Genomic DNA, 16,336 nt, shown 5'->3' on the forward strand with positions numbered 1-16,336 from the left:
CTGCAACGGACTGTTCCAGCTGTTACGGTCAGGCAAACGGTCAGGGACATAGTTGCAGAATAAGGGGGGGCTCTTTTAAAACTGAGATGAGGAAGAACTTCTTTACCCAGAGGGTGGTTAATTTATGGAATTCACTGCCCCAGGGAGCAGTGGAAGCAGAAACTTTAAATATATTTAAGACTAAAATAGATGGTTTTTTAGCTGCCAAGGGGATAAGGGGCTACGGGGAGAGGGCAGGGATATGGACCTAGGTATGGTTAGTATAGTAAGACCTGAGTGATCTCCTGGACAAGTGTCGATCGCCTGGATTGGGGTCGGAGAGGAATTTCCCGGATTTTTTCCCCCGAATTGGACCTGGGTTTTTATCCGGTTTTTTGCCTCCCCCAGGAGATCACGAGGTTCTTGGGGTGGAGAGAGGTGATAGCGGATAAAGGGGAGGGTAGTGTCTTGTGTTCTGTGTCTTGTGTCTACTGTTTGTGGGTAAGTGTGTCTGTTTAGTGTTCAGCCATGAGCGAATTGCGGTGCGGGCTCGACGGACCTGGTGGTCTACTCTCGCACCTACTTTCTATGTTTCTATGTTTCCGTTGCCATGCTGTGAAAATGGAGAGGTTGAGAAGGAGTTTCTTCCGAGGCCATTAGGACTGTAAACTATCTCACCAGGGACTAACTTTACTGTACCACTACTGCTTTTTTTTTAAATTGCTCTTTTTTTCCATTTTTCCTTCCGCCTACAATATTTAATATGTAAAAGAATATGTGATTCTGTTCCATTCTGTTTGTAGTTTGTTTGGTTGTTTGTTTGTTTGTCTTTTTGCACAAAGTCCGCGAGCATTGCCACTTTTCATTTCACTGCACATCTCGTATGTATAAGTGACGAATAAGCGTGACTTGACACTCAGCGCACACATAAGGTCTCTCTCCGGTGAGTATCCGCTGGTGCTCCCGCAGCCCCCGTGCTCTCTTGTCACAGTGGGAGCAGCTGCTCGCCGACGTGGGTCCGCTGGTGCTGCCGAAACCCCCGCGAGCTGTCAAACTCCTCACCGCAGTACGGGCAGTCATAGGGCTGGCCACTGGTGTGCATGCGCTGGTGAGACAGGGCGTGGGAGGCCATGGCAAAGCGCTCTTCACACACCGGGTTGGGGATGGGACGGTCGCCGGCGTGAACCCGCTGGTGGGACAGCAGATAGGAGGACCGGGTGAAGCCCTTGCCGCACTGGGCGCAGGTGAAGGGACGGTCGCCGGTGTGGGTTCGCTGGTGCTCCAGCAGCTTGGAGGAGCGGATGAAGCCCTTGCCGCACTGGGCGCAGGTGTAGGGGCACTCGCCGGTGTGGGTGCGCTGGTGCACCAGCAGGGTGCTGGAATGGGTGTAGCCCTTGCCGCACTGGGCGCAGGTGAAGGGGCGCTCGACGGTGTGGGTGCGCTGGTGGGACAGCAGGTTGCTGGAGCAGGTGAAGCCCTTGCCGCACTGGGCGCAGGTGTAGGGGCGCTCGCCGGTGTGCGTGCGCTGGTGGGACAGCAGGTTGCTGGAATGGGTGAAGCCTTTGCCGCACTGGGCGCAGGTGTAGGGGCGCTCCCCGGTGTGCACGAGCCTGTGCCTCTTCAGCTCTGGCGACGATTTGAAGCCTTTGCCACAGTCGGAGCAGGTGAAGGGCCGCTCACTGCTGTGCACCCGCTGGTGATGCAGTAGCCCCGACATCCAGGCAAAGCTCTTGCCGCAGTCGGAGCAGTCGAAGGGGCGTTCTCCCGAGTGCACGTGGTTGTGCTGCTGTAGGCTGGCGTAGCTGGTGAAGCTCTTGCCGCAGGTGGAGCAGGTGAAGGGGCTTTCTCCCGTGTGCACGCGGTTGTGCTGTTGCAGGATGTCATAGCTGGTGAAGCTTTTGCCGCAGGTGGAGCAGGTGAAGGGGCTCTCACCAGAGTGCATGCAGTTGTGCTGTTGCAGGTTGCCGTAGCTGGTGAAGCTCTTGCCGCAGGTGGAGCAGCCATAGGGCTTCTCGCCCGTGTGTAACCACCGGTGTTTCGTCAGGTTTGGTGCTGTCTTGAAGCTCTTGCCGCAGTCAGAGCAGTTGAAGGGGCGTTCTCCAGTGTGCACCCGGTTGTGCTGCTGCAGGTTGGCATAGCGGATGAAGCTCTTGCCGCAGTCGGAGCAGGTGAAGGGCCTGTCACTAGAGTGCACACGGTTGTGCTGCTGCAGGTTGTCGTAGCTGGTGAAGCTCTTGCCGCAGGTGGAGCAGTCGAAGGGGCGTTCTCCCGTGTGCATCCGCCGGTGGATCTCCAGCTCGCTCGGGTACCGCCAGGCCTTGCCACACACGTCGCACTGATAACGCTTCTCCTTGTTGTGCCCCGTCATGTGGTCCACCATCGAAGCTCAACCCCTCGAAGCTCAGCCCGCACACCGAGCAGTTGGGGGGGGGGCTCTCCAGCACCCTCGCCGCCCTCAATGGCCGCTCACATCCCCGTCTCTCTGTCCACAGCAACGGCTACAAAACCCTGCAGGCGGGAAACACAGAGGGTCAACAAGCTGGCAAACAGGACATTACTAGCACATATCGGGTGCGTTTATGGCGGAGGAAACCATTATATAATCCTGCGCGGCACAGCGGTACAGTTGCTGCCTCACCGCCAGAGACCCGGGTCTGATCCTGACTACGGGTGCTGTATGTGCGGAGTTTGCACGTTCTCCCCTTGACCTGCGTGGGTTTTCACTCCGGGTGCTCCGGTTTCCTCCAACATTTCAAAGAGCTTCAGGGTTGGAGATTAATCGGCCTCCGCAAAATTGTTAAATTGACCCTAATGTGGTAGGATAGTGCTAGTGTACGGGGTGATCGCTGGTCGGCGAGGACTCCGCGGGCTGAAAGACCTGTTTCCGTGCTGCATCTCCAAACTAAACTAAACTAAACCAAAGGGTCTCGACCCAAAATGTCACCCATTCAATCTCTCCACAGATGCTGCCTGACCCGCTGAATTACTCCAGCACTTTGTGTCTATCTTCTCCATAGATGCTGCCTGACCCGCTGAGTTACTCCAGAACTTTGCCATAGATTCATAGAGTGATACAGCTTTGGAAAAAGGCCCTTCGGCCCAACTCGTACTTTCACTCCTAGATCCCTCGGCTCCACACATTGCCCCAGCGCCCCGCCATTCACAGTTCCTGCCCTGGTTTGACTTCCTAAATGGCAACACAGTCCCCACCCCCAAACAATGTGACCTCCTCCATACCCCTGCCGCCTCCTGCTTCTTAACCCACTTTTCTCCCTCCCCCCTCCTACCCACCCCCAAACAATGTGAACCCACCTTACCCCACTTGGCTCCCTACCCCTTTCCTCGGGTCACTTGACCCCTCTCTCTACCCCCCCCCCCCCAGTTCCCTGCCCCCCATTCACCCCCTCGGCACCAAACCCACTCTCCCTTGAATCCTCCCCCCTCCCTCTGCTCCCTGTTTCCCCCCCGCTACACTTCACCCCCATTCCACCTTCAGCCTCTCACCCCTCTCCTCCCTCCCTCCCTCCCTCCCTCCCTCCACTCTCCCTCTCTCTCTCTGACAGAAGCAATTCTGTTCCAGACGTTATTAATCAATTTTAGGTATGTACTTTTGTAGCAAACTTAACTACCTAGGCATTTACTTTTAATTTCTATTGCACATGAGATTAATTTTTGTTATAATTTAGCCATTTAGCTCAGACCTGTGGCCTTAGTTTAATACAGTTTGGAGTAATGCTTTTATAATTTTTACTTAATTCAATGGAATTTTAATTTTGTCATGGTCCTTTCTGTCATTTTGTTTTCTTTTAGCATAATGAATTATGGTTTTTATTTCAAGAATAAACATTAAAAGAAAAGCTACAATAGCACAGCTACAACCATTAGACTCAAAACTTTATGGACATGGGTTTAAAAGGCAGCCCGATGATTCATGTGGTTCTTATGAAATGTCAACTTGTGTAATGTCATCACAGCAGATTTAGAATTATTTTACTGAGGGGTCGGGGTCGGATGTTTTTGGAACGACTCCACAGCCCAGTTTATTCCACTCCCCTGTGTGTTTATAACATTATTTACCCCAGTTTTACCCCCAGACCGGGTTTATTTTGCTCCCCTGTGTGTTTATAACATTATTTACTGTATTATACTGTATTATAACATTATTTACTGTCATTGTATGTCATGTTGTTACTTGCGTGCGGAGCACCAAGGCAAATTCCTTGTATGTGAAATCACTTACTTATTTATCCCAGACCGGGAGTATTTTGATCCCCTGTGTGTTTATAACATTATTTACCCCAGTTTTACCCCAGACCGGGTTTATTCCCTCGATGTGTTGTTTATTTGGTGATTTATCAATTATTTACAGAGAGGGGGAGGGGGTTGGGAGCCAGAGAGAGGGAGATGTTTATAACGTGTTTTATCTCAGGACGCTGCTCCAGACGGTGAGTTTATATTATTGACCCCAGTTTTACCAGTTTTATTCCCCCAGACTTGTAGTTTATGTGGAGATTGACCTCAGCTCTCTCTCTCCCCCAGATTTACCGGGTTTATTTATTTCGCTGATTCCGCTGCTGATTCATTTATTTATAACCTCAGTTATTCACCTGAGTGAATAAGAAAGAGGGTGGAGGCTGGTTTATTTATAACCAGTTCCCCCCCCCCCCCCCCCCCCACACACACACACACACACACACGTGGTGTGATGATGTGGTGATTGGCCTCACTCACTTGTCCACCATATTGACCACACCCACCCACACACACACACACACACACACACACACACACACGCACGCACACACGCACGCACGCACACACACACACACACACACACACACACACACACACACACACACACACACACACGTGTACTGTACTGTAGATTATGTGCTGATATTAACAATATTGACCACAGACAGTTCCCGCTCATTTAAAACATTATTCACCTCACTAATTCCCCCCCACACACAGTTTTCTGTACTATACTACACTATACTGTAACTGTAACTGTATGTATGTGGTGATATTGACAATATTGACCCCACAGACTATACTGTACACTACACTGTACTGTACTAATATATATATTAACAATATTGACCACACACACATGTGTACTGCACTGTAACTGTATTTATATTTATTGATCAGACAGTTCCTGCTCATTTAAAACATTATTCACCTCACTAATTTCCACACACACACACAGTTTTCTGTACAATACTACACTATACTGTAACTGTAACTGTATTTATATATTTATTGACCCCACACACATTGTTCTGTACTACACTGTACTGGACTGTAACTGTAACTGCACTATATTTATATATATTGACAATATTCACCAGACAGTTCCCGCTCATTTACAACATTATTTACCTCACTAATTTTCCCACAATATTGACCACACACACACCGTATACTGTACTACACTACACTACACTGTAACTGTACTATATATTTATATTTATTGACCACAGACACACACAGATCCCGCTCATTTACAACATTATTTACCTCAGCTCCGTCCGTCTAGTTTATTGACTATACTGTATTTATGTGGTCATTGACCCATATTGACCAGTTTCCCCACACTACACTACACTATATTAACAATATTGACCCCACACAAACACAGTGTTCTGTACTACATGTGTACTACACTGTACTGTAACTATATTTATATATATTAACCACACACAGAGTTCCCACTCATTTACAACATTATCTATGTGGTCATTGACCCATATTGACCAGTTTCCCCCCACACACACACACACACGTGTACTGTACTGTATATATGTGGTATTTATTGACCACACACACGTGTACTACACTGAACTACACTACACTACACTATAACTATATATTTATTGACCACACACACAGTGTACTACACTACACTACATTGAACTACACTACACAACACTGTACTATAACTATATTTAGACTAGACTGAACTACACAGACATTTCCCGCTCATTTACAACATTATTTATGTGGTCATTGACCCATATTGACCAGTTTACACACACACACATGTACTGTACTGTACTATATATATATTTATTGACCACACACACACAGTGTTCTGTACTGTACTACACGTGTACTACACTACACTACACTACAACTATATTTATACTAGACTACACTACACTGCACTATAACCATATTTATACTAGACTACACACACACACACACAGTGTACTGTACTACACGTGAACTAATACTGTAACTACACTGAACTACACTGTAACTATAACTATATATTTATACTAGACTAGACTAAACTATAAAGACATTTCCTGCTCATTTACAACATTATTTACCTCAGCTCCGTCCGTCTAGTTTATTGACTATACTGTATTTATGTGGTCATTGACCCATATTGACCAAACACACGTGTACTACACTACACTATATTAACAATATAATAATAATAATAATATATTTTATTGTCATTGCACATCAGTGCAACGAGATTTAATATGCAGCTCCAACCGATGTACAAGAAAAGTAAAGTAAATAAATAAGCTGTGTGACGTGACCATCCAAGGGAGACTGTCCAGGGGGTGTGGGTGGGGGGCACTCAGCAGGGCCGGTTCAGAGCCGCTATAGCTCTTGGAATAAAGCTGTTTCTGAGTCTGGAGGTTCGGGCGTAGAAGGCCTTGTAACGTCTGCCGGAGGGAAGTAGTTCAAACAGACCGTTACAAGGGTGTGATGTGTCCTTATGGATGCTGACGGCCTTCCTGAAACACCATGTGTGGTAGATGCCCTCCAAGGCTGGTAGCTGTGTCCCAATGATCCTCTGCGCTCTGTGGACGACGCGCTGAAGAGCTCTCCTCTCCGCCTCCCTGCAGCTGAGATACCACACAGAGATGCCATACGTTAATATGCTCTCTGTGGTGCAGCGGTAGAACGTTGTCAGCAGCTGTTGGGGCAGACCAGTCTTTTTTAATGTCCTCAGGAAGAACAGTCGTTGCTGTGCCTCTTGACCAGCGCAGCGGTGTTGGTGGACCATGTAAGGTCCTCTGAAATGTGAGTGCCCAGAAACTTAAAGCTGGACACTCTCTCCACACTTTCCCCGTAAATGGAGATTGGGGCGTATTCTCCATTATGGGACCTCCTGAAGTCGATAATCAGCTCCTTGGAGGTGTTTAGTGACAAGTTGTTATGAGCGCACCAGCCCGCCAGGTTCTGCACCTCCGCTCTGTATTTAGTTTCATCACCGTTGGTGATCAGCCCAATCACTGTTGTGTCGTCTGCAAACTTGACGATGGTGTTGGTGTCGAATGCAGGGACACAGTCGTGAGTGAAGAGGGAGTAGAGCATGGGGCTCAGTACACAGCCCTGTGGTGTGCCGGTGCTCAGGGTGATAGTGGAGGACAGGTGCGGGCCCAGTCTCACTGCCTGCGGTCGCTCCGTCAGAAAGTTCAGGATGCAGTCGCATATCGGCGAGCTGAGGCCTAGCTGGTGGAGTTTGGTGGTGAGCTTGGTGGGGATGACCGTATTGAATGCAGAGCTATAGTCAATGAAGAGCATCCTCACATACATGCCCTGTCTGTCCAGGTGAGTCAGGATAGTGTGAAGGGCCAGAGAGATGGCATCCTCTGTTGATCTATTTGCCCTGTATGCAAATTGATGAGAGTCCAGTGAGGCAGGGATGCTGGATTTGATATGGGAGAGGACCAGCCTTTCGAAGCACTTCATTGGGATTGGAGTTTGGGCAACCGGGCGGTAGTCGTTCAGGTTGGTGACTTTGGACTTTTTCGGCACCGGCACTATGGTGGCTGTTTTCAGGCACTTGGGGACCGTTGCCAGAGATAGAGATAGATTGAAGATTCTCGTGAATACCTCCGCCAGCTGTACAGCACAGTCCTTTAGTACCCTTCCGGGCCTGCAGCCTTGCGTGGATTGATTCTACGCAGAGCGCACTGTACCTCCTGAGTGCTCAGTGTTAAGGCCTGTTCCTCCGCCATGGCCGGGGTTATTCCACTCCTGGTGGTGTTGCCAGTTTCGAACCGGGCAAAGAAGGTGTTTAGTTCGTTGGCCAGTGTGATATCCCGTGGGGGCAGGCGGGGCTGCTCTTGTAGTCAGTGATGTCCCTGACACCCTGCCACATGCTTCTGGTGTCCGTGGTATTGAAGTGGTCTTCTACCCTTTGCCTGTGGATGTCTTTGGCCTTTTTTATGCCTCTGTTCAGGTTCGACCTGGCCGCACTGTAGGCAGATGTGTCCCTGAATTTAAAGGCATTGTTGCGTGCCCTTAGCAGATCCTGAACCTCCTTGTTCATCCAGGGTTTCCGGTTTGGGAACATGCTTTATTTGCTTGTCCACTGTGACAGTCTCCACACAGCAGTTGATGTAGGAGAGCACAGTGGATGTGTACTCCTCCAAGTCTTCCTCTGTACCACTGGTAGCCTGTTGTGCAAACAGGTCCCAGTCGGTGCGATCAAAGCAGTCCTGAAGTTGTAGGGTGGCATCCTAATGATATGGACCCCACACAAACACAGTGTTCTGTACTACATGTGTACTACACTGTACTGTAACTATATTTATATATAATAACCACACACAGAGTTCCCGCTCATTTACAACATTATTTATGTGGTCATTGACCCATATTGACCAGTTTCCACACACACACACACGTGTACTGTACTAGACTACACTATAACTATATATTTATATTTATATTTATTGACCACAGACAAAGACATTTCCCGCTCATTTACAACATTATTCACCTCACTAATTTCCCCACACGCACGTGTACTAGACTGTACTAGACTACACTACACTGTAACTGCACTATATTTATATATATTGACAATATTCACCACACACACGTGTACTACACTATACTATATTTGCAATATTGACCACGCAGACAGTTCCCGCTCATTTAAAACATTATTCACCTCACTAATTCCCCCACACACACAGTTTTCTGTACTATACTACACTATACTGTTACTGTATTTATATATTTATTGACCCCACACACACACATTGTTCTGTACTACACTGTAACTGTAACTGTAACTGCACTATATTTATATATATTGACAATATTGACCACAGACAGTTCCCGCTCATTTACAACATTATTTACCTCACTAATTTCTCCATTCTGTACATTATATGGTGATATTGACCCATTTTGACCCCACACACACACAGTGTTCTGTACTACACACTACATTTATACTAGACTAGACTGAACTATAAAGACATTTCCCACTCATTTAAAACATTATTTACCTTAGCTCCGTCCGTCTAGTTTATTGACCATACTGTATTTATGTGGTCATTGACCCATATTGACCACACACACGTGTAACTGTAGATGATGTGGTCGTTGCTACATGTTGACCCCACACACACAGTGTAAGTATATTTATACTACGCTACACTATATATTTATATATATTGACCACACACACACATTTACAACATTATTTACCTCAGCTCCGTCCGTCTAGTTACAGTACAGTGCAGTACACGTGTTATACAGAACACTGTGTGTGTGTGGTCTAGTCTACACTACACTATATTGACCGGAGGTTTTTTTCAGTCTCCCTACCTGCTTCCACTACCTGCAACCTCCGGCAACCACCTGCAACCTCCGGGAACCGCACGGAAACCTTGGGTGAGGCGCAAAGTCTCCAGAGCTTTCCGTTCAGGTTTCTTAAGTGGGACAGGGGCATAATACTTGCGCTCGGTCGGGCAAGGCATGTGCTAAGCTTTGTATCTTTTAGTCACCGGACTCCTCCATTGCCATTTCCGCATGCAACATGTAGGAACAGCCGCTTTCTCCCAACTCTCCCATCTGTGCTCTCATTTAATATTTATATCTAGTTCCCCCACCTCCCGCTATTAATCTCCCCCCCCCCCCCCTGGGAGAGCCAGTGGATGTAGTGTACCTGAACTTTCAGAAAGCATTTGGTAAGGTCCCACATAGATTAGTGGGCAAAATTAGGGCACATGGTATTGGGGTTAGAGTGCTGACATGGATAGAGAAGTGGTTGGCAGACAGGAAACATAGACAATAGACAATAGGTGCAGGAGTAGAGGCCATTCGGCCCTTCGAGCCAACACCACCATTCAATCTGATCATGGCTTCAATCGGTTCCTGCCTTTTCCCCATATCCCCTGACTCTGCTATTTTTAAGAGCCCTATCTAGCTCTCTCTTGAAAGCATGCAGAGAGTAGGGATTAACGGGTCCTTTTCAGAATGGCAGGCAGTGACTAGTGGGGTACCACAAGGCTCGGTGCTGGGACCGCAGCTATTTACAATATACATCAATGATTTGGATGAAGGGATTCAAAGTGACATTAGCAAATTTGCAGATGACACAAAGCTGGGTGGCAGTGACGAAGGTGCTATGAGAATGCAGGGTGTCTTGGACAGGTTGCGTGAGTGGGCAGATGCATGGCAGATGCAGTTTAATGTGGATAAATGTGAGGTTATCCACTTTGGTGGCAAAAACAGGAAGGCAGATTATTATCTAAATGGTGTCAAGATGGGAAAAGGGGAAGTACAACGGGATCGGTGGGTCCTTGTTCATCAGTCAATGAAAGTAAGCATGCAGGTACAGCAGGCAGTGAAGAAAGCGAATGGCATGTTGGCCTGCGAAACAAGATGAGTTGAGTATAGGAGCAAAGAGGTCCTATACTTTGGCTATATTTAAGAGGGAGTTAGATGTGGCCCTTGTGGCTAAAGGGATCAGGGGGTATGGGGAGAAGGCAGGGATGGGATACTGAGTTGGATGATCAGCCATGATCATATTGAATGACGGTGCAGGCTCGAAGGGTCGAATGGCCTCTACCCCTGCACCTATTTTCTATGTTTCTATGATGTTGGTGGTGGGTAACTTCATGACGGCAGTGCCAATGAATGTCACATGTTTGTGATTTGACTCTAGGGTACGAGTTGGTCATTAAGGAGTGAAACCTGTGCCTAGATACAGTTGTGCTCTGGATTCATTACTGAGGACACACAGGTTGTTCCAGACCACATTTCCCACACGCTACTACTGGTGGGTCTGTGGTACGAGCACCCGGAGGACACCACAGGGCCAGAGATGGAGGAGACTGGAGTTGGTGGAATGTGGAACAAAAATCAAGAATAAATTCACATGTCAAACAGCATAAGTGGAGACAAAGGGTTACATGTTACATTTCCAGGCGGTCTTCTGTCTAAGGATTGGGGGAAGAGTAGATGTGGCCAGTGTACAGCTGTGGGGGAAGGAGGAAATGGGACAGGTTAACCTGATGGATTGGGGAAGATGGGCGGTTTCAACTTGGTGGAGGTGAGTGTTGGGGGGGGAAGGGAAAATAAAAGATGCATTGTATTTACCAATGTCAGTTATCCACCCCACTTACTTCTTCTCCCACCTACACTCTCTTGTTCAACCTGTTATCTCCTCATATTTGTTACCTTTCGCATCCCATCTGCCGGCTTGGCAGCAAGTGTCCGCCCCCTCCCTCTGGTTACACTTGACAACATCCAGCCTCTGTCCCACCATGTTTATTCTTCAATCTTCACCCTCCCCACTTCCCCTCTGTGGTTTACTGGCAATGATTCATCATTCCACCAAGTCAGCATTGCACCTTCTGCTTCCACGGATGTTACTAGCTCGCTCAATTCCTTGGGAAGAGCTTTTGTTCTTTACATCATTAACTGTGCCAGAGCTAAGTTGCCTATTTTGGTTTGTCCTAAATTATTTTGAGCGACTATTTGAATAAATATATAACTTGATAGACTTTTGCCATTGAATTTATTGTTATGACTAATGTGGCCAAAGGAGAATTTGATGCAGAAAAGTCATCTCCTCCAACAGCTGTGTTTTGGCATTGTATCTGTTTAAAATGATACTGCACAGCATTGACATCTATAAAGTTGGAACTAACACTTGGTTCATCGAATTACTGAAATACCTGGTGGAGTAAAAGCTAATTTCAGAATTTTATTTCACAGTTACAAAATGGTTGCATGTTCAGGGTAATTATTCATAGTGAAACTGGAACAATCTGATGCTGAGCTAGTCATTACCGTTCTCAGTTATATCTGGTGAACCACAGCCTCTGTTGCCAGAGCAACAACCTTTCTGACCTGTACGGAGTGTTGCACATTTTTATCGATCCTCAGCTGAGAATGAGCAGATGCAGCAGAATGATAGTACGATGAAATGTTACTTTGTGGATTTGGTGCACGGAATCAACTTTGTACCACATTTGAATAAAAAAACATGAACTAACGAGTTGGGACGGTCGGGTACGTGAGTGGATGGACGTTATTTGCACACATCCATTGACCACTGTAAGATGACGTGTGAATTTTGCAACCAGTCATTTCTTTTGGGACGGGACGGGACATGACATTTTTTTTTTAACTTCCTGCAGAAAATCAGGAAAGAGAAAAGAGAAAATGCTAAAATTACTACAACACACATCTAGTTGGGCAGCATCTGAGACAGTTCCAATTCTAACAATGGATCTTCCACCATTGCACTTTCCACTGTTCTCAGTATTTTATATTTTGTTATCAATAAATTTAATATGCCGTTAATATATCTCTGTATTTCATTTACATAGAAATAAGTGCAGGAGGAGGCCCTCGAGTCCTGGCAACTTGCTCTTACATGCTCTTAAGTCTTCTCCGCACCCTTTCCAGTTTGGTAACATCTCTCCTATAACAGGGTACGATTCACTAAATGTGACTTGGCCAAAGTCTTGTACACCAGTTACATAACGTCCCGACTTCTACACTCAATATTGTGAATGATGAGGCCTGTCATTCACTGGGGTCCTGTCCTGCTTTGTCTTACCAGAATGCAACACATTGAGCTTATCTGTATTAAACTCCATTCCACATTCCTCAGCCCAACAGATGAAGATCCCTCTGCAACATTTGATAATCATGCCTTGTGTTCTCATCCACATCTTTGATATCAACCACAAACAGCAATGGGGCCAGCAATGATCCCTGGGGAACACCACTAGTCACAGGCCTGCAGTCTGTAAAACAAACTTCCACCCTCACCCTCTGCTTCCTTTCATCGTCAATTCTCTATCCAGTCAGATAGCTCTCCCTGGATCACTTGTGATAAAACCTTCCAAAGCAGCCTATCATGTGGAACATTACCAAATACACTGAAGTCCATATAAGTTAAATCTATGACTTGTCCCATCAATCTTTTAAGTTACTCAGAAAATGTAATCACATTTGTGAGATATGATCTCCGACACATAAAACTATGCTAACTATCCATAAACGGCCCTGTCCATCACAATATAGATATATCATTCCCCTCAATATCCTCCAGTAATTTGTATACCACAGCCGTTAGGTTCACTGCTCTACACTTCCCATGGTTTACAATGCAGCCCCTCTTTAAAGCAGGCACAGCATAGCTTGTTATTTCTGTTTTCAGTTATTTTTGTGAGCTACGTCCTCAATTGCCAGAGTAAAGGCCTTTCTGAGCCTCCTGTACGGAGAGTTGCACATGTTTATCACCCTCTGGTCACAGCGGGGACTGTGATCACAGGAGAAGTTGCAGCAGAATGATTGTAAGAGGAAAGGATACTTTCAGCATTTCGCATTTGCAATATAGATTGCATTTTGTACATATTTGAATAATGAAATGAGACCTAACGAGTCGGGACTATTGGGTATATGAGTGGAAGTATGAAATTTACACAAATACAGCCATGAAGAGCAAGGTGGTCTACTGCTTTTAGTTTCTGTTAATTTGCAGGGGTATACCTTGTTTGGATGGGATATTTTCCACATCTCCGCTGCACTGTAATGCTGTTTGTTGGTTCACAAGGCAATGTCTTCCTTCACATTCAATTGTCACCTGATGGTTCTATTAATATTGTGTATTCAGAGCTACAGAAGTTGGGAACATCTGTCGACATCATGGCTGAAGGTGGTGACAGGGGAGGTGATTCAGTTACCTGTACATCAAAGGAACAAAAAGGTTTGTGAGCCTTCAGTGAAATATAGATGTTGCCCTGACATTGCATGTACACCTGCTGCAAGAAATGATGTTCACACAGAAGTGAGAATAGGGAAGGGGCTGAGCACAGAGAGTTGATATCTACAGAGACAGCAACGTCACAGATGCAGGAATTGTCTGATAAATCAGCACTCCTTTAGGATACAAATGATTTGAGTTGCCGCCAAAGTTTAAAATTTTTATTTTAATTTATTAGAAGCAATTGTACAAGGAGAAAGTAATCAACATAACAATTATACAATTTTTGTACTGCTTCAATTTTAACATTTTATAAACTAATAACTAAATAGGGAAAAAAGAAAAAAGGGAAAGAAAGAAGAAAATAAATAGAAAAGAAAGAATTTCGAAAAAGACACGAAAAAGGAAAGAGAAACCCCCCGAACTAACGAAGGAGTGAAAGAAGCGGAGATATATCCCACTACCCTTCCCTACGCCCGCTCACCCGACCCTAGCGTCCGTTTTGAGTTGGTGTTCAACCATTATGTTGTTGAGGAAATTCAATAAAAGGACAATAGACAATAGGTGCAGGAGTAGAGGCCATTCGGCCCTTCCAGCCAGCACCGCCATTCAATGTGATCATGGCTGATCATCCACAAACAGTACCCCGTTCCTGCCTTCTCCCCATATCCCCTGACTCCACTATCTTTAAGAGCCCTATCTAGCTCTCTCTTGAAAGTATCCAGAGAACCTGCCTGCACCGCCCTCTGAGGCAGACAATTCCACAGACTCACAACTCTCTGTGAGAAAAAAGTGTTTCCTCGTCTCCGTTCTAAATGGCTTACTCCTTATTCTTAAACTGTAGCCCCTGGTTCTGGACTCCCCCAACACCGGGAACATGTTTCCTGCCTCTAGCGTGTCCAGGCCCTTAACAATCTGATATATTTCAGATTTGGCCCTTGTGGTTAAAGGGATCAGGGGGTATGGAGAGAAGGCAGGTACAGGATACTGAGTTGGATGATCAGCCATGATCATATTGAATGGCGGTGCAGGCTCGAAGGGCCGAATGACCTACTCCTGCACCTATTTTCTATGTTTCAATGAGATCCCTTCTCATCCTTCTAAATTCCAGAGTGTACAAGCCCAGCTGCTCCATTCTCTCAGCATATGACAGTCCCGCCACACTATCTCTCCTTCACCGCTAATCTCCATTATATTGTTTGCCGTGTAAAACATGTTTACTCTCTCCATATAGGAGCTGAATGACTCTCTAATCTTGACAAAAGTGCCAATGTTTACAATGTAACCTGTGGACGCTGCCATAGTGTCATTCTCTTTTTTTTAAAGTCCGTTCAAAAACCCCGAATTCCTCTCTGTTTTGGTGTAACAATTCACCTAAAACTTAGCTGTAAAAAGGCTATTCAGCTTGAGCAATTCGACAAAAAATACTCCGTCTAAAATGTTATACAATCCCAAGGATGAAATCTTGCCACATAGACACAACATAGAGATAGCTTGACAAACTCTCGACGATTTGTCCAGCTGCTGTTTTAAACTACAGTCCCCTGCATAGAAGGATCTGCGGCCTCTCATGTCCAGCTCGCAAACAACTGCGACACAACTCCGTATTTACTGTTTAAACTGTTAAACAATACTGTGTGTTGCAAAACGGTCCTCACTGTATTTAAAGGATGAGTTCATAAACTCTATCCCATCCTCGTCGCCAATTTTGTAATATTCCGGACGGCAGAATGAATAACAACTTACACGCAGGTTGCCTGGATCACGAGAGAGAGGTTTATTACTCAACATTCCCTACTTATATACAACACCAACTCATTAACATATACATGAATATACATGAATACATTACAGCACTAATCACCTCTGCATGTGAATCGTATCCCACCCTATCCATGTGCCTACCTAAATGCTGCTTAAATGGAACAATCATATTTGCCTCCACCACCAAGTTTGGCAGCAAATTCCAGGCATTACAATGTTTATCAATTCTGCCCTCAACCTCTCACACTCCACAGAAAGCAATCCAGGTTCGTCCAACCTCTTCTTGTAGCTAACACCCTCCAATCCAGGGGACAATTTGGCCATTTCCAGTTCCATATGCTTACTGTCAGTGGGGGATCTGAACTGCACAAATATTCCAAACTAACAGTTCAGGGAACAGGAAGTGCCCTTTTTGCCCGAGCCAGGCCCCAATGTGGAAAACACCTGCAACAGTCACTGAGGAAAACAGATGTAAAATCTATTAAATTGTGAAGGATTCAGAAAGACATGAATTTTCGATATCAGATTAGAAGGCCAGGTGATGATTTAATTCTGGTTTCCTGGGCTATTGCACAATGGTGATGATGAGACTATCCTTCT

The sequence above is a fragment of the Amblyraja radiata genome, chromosome 40, assembly GCF_010909765.2.
Source record: "Amblyraja radiata isolate CabotCenter1 chromosome 40, sAmbRad1.1.pri, whole genome shotgun sequence".
Classification (NCBI taxonomy): domain Eukaryota; kingdom Metazoa; phylum Chordata; class Chondrichthyes; order Rajiformes; family Rajidae; genus Amblyraja; species Amblyraja radiata.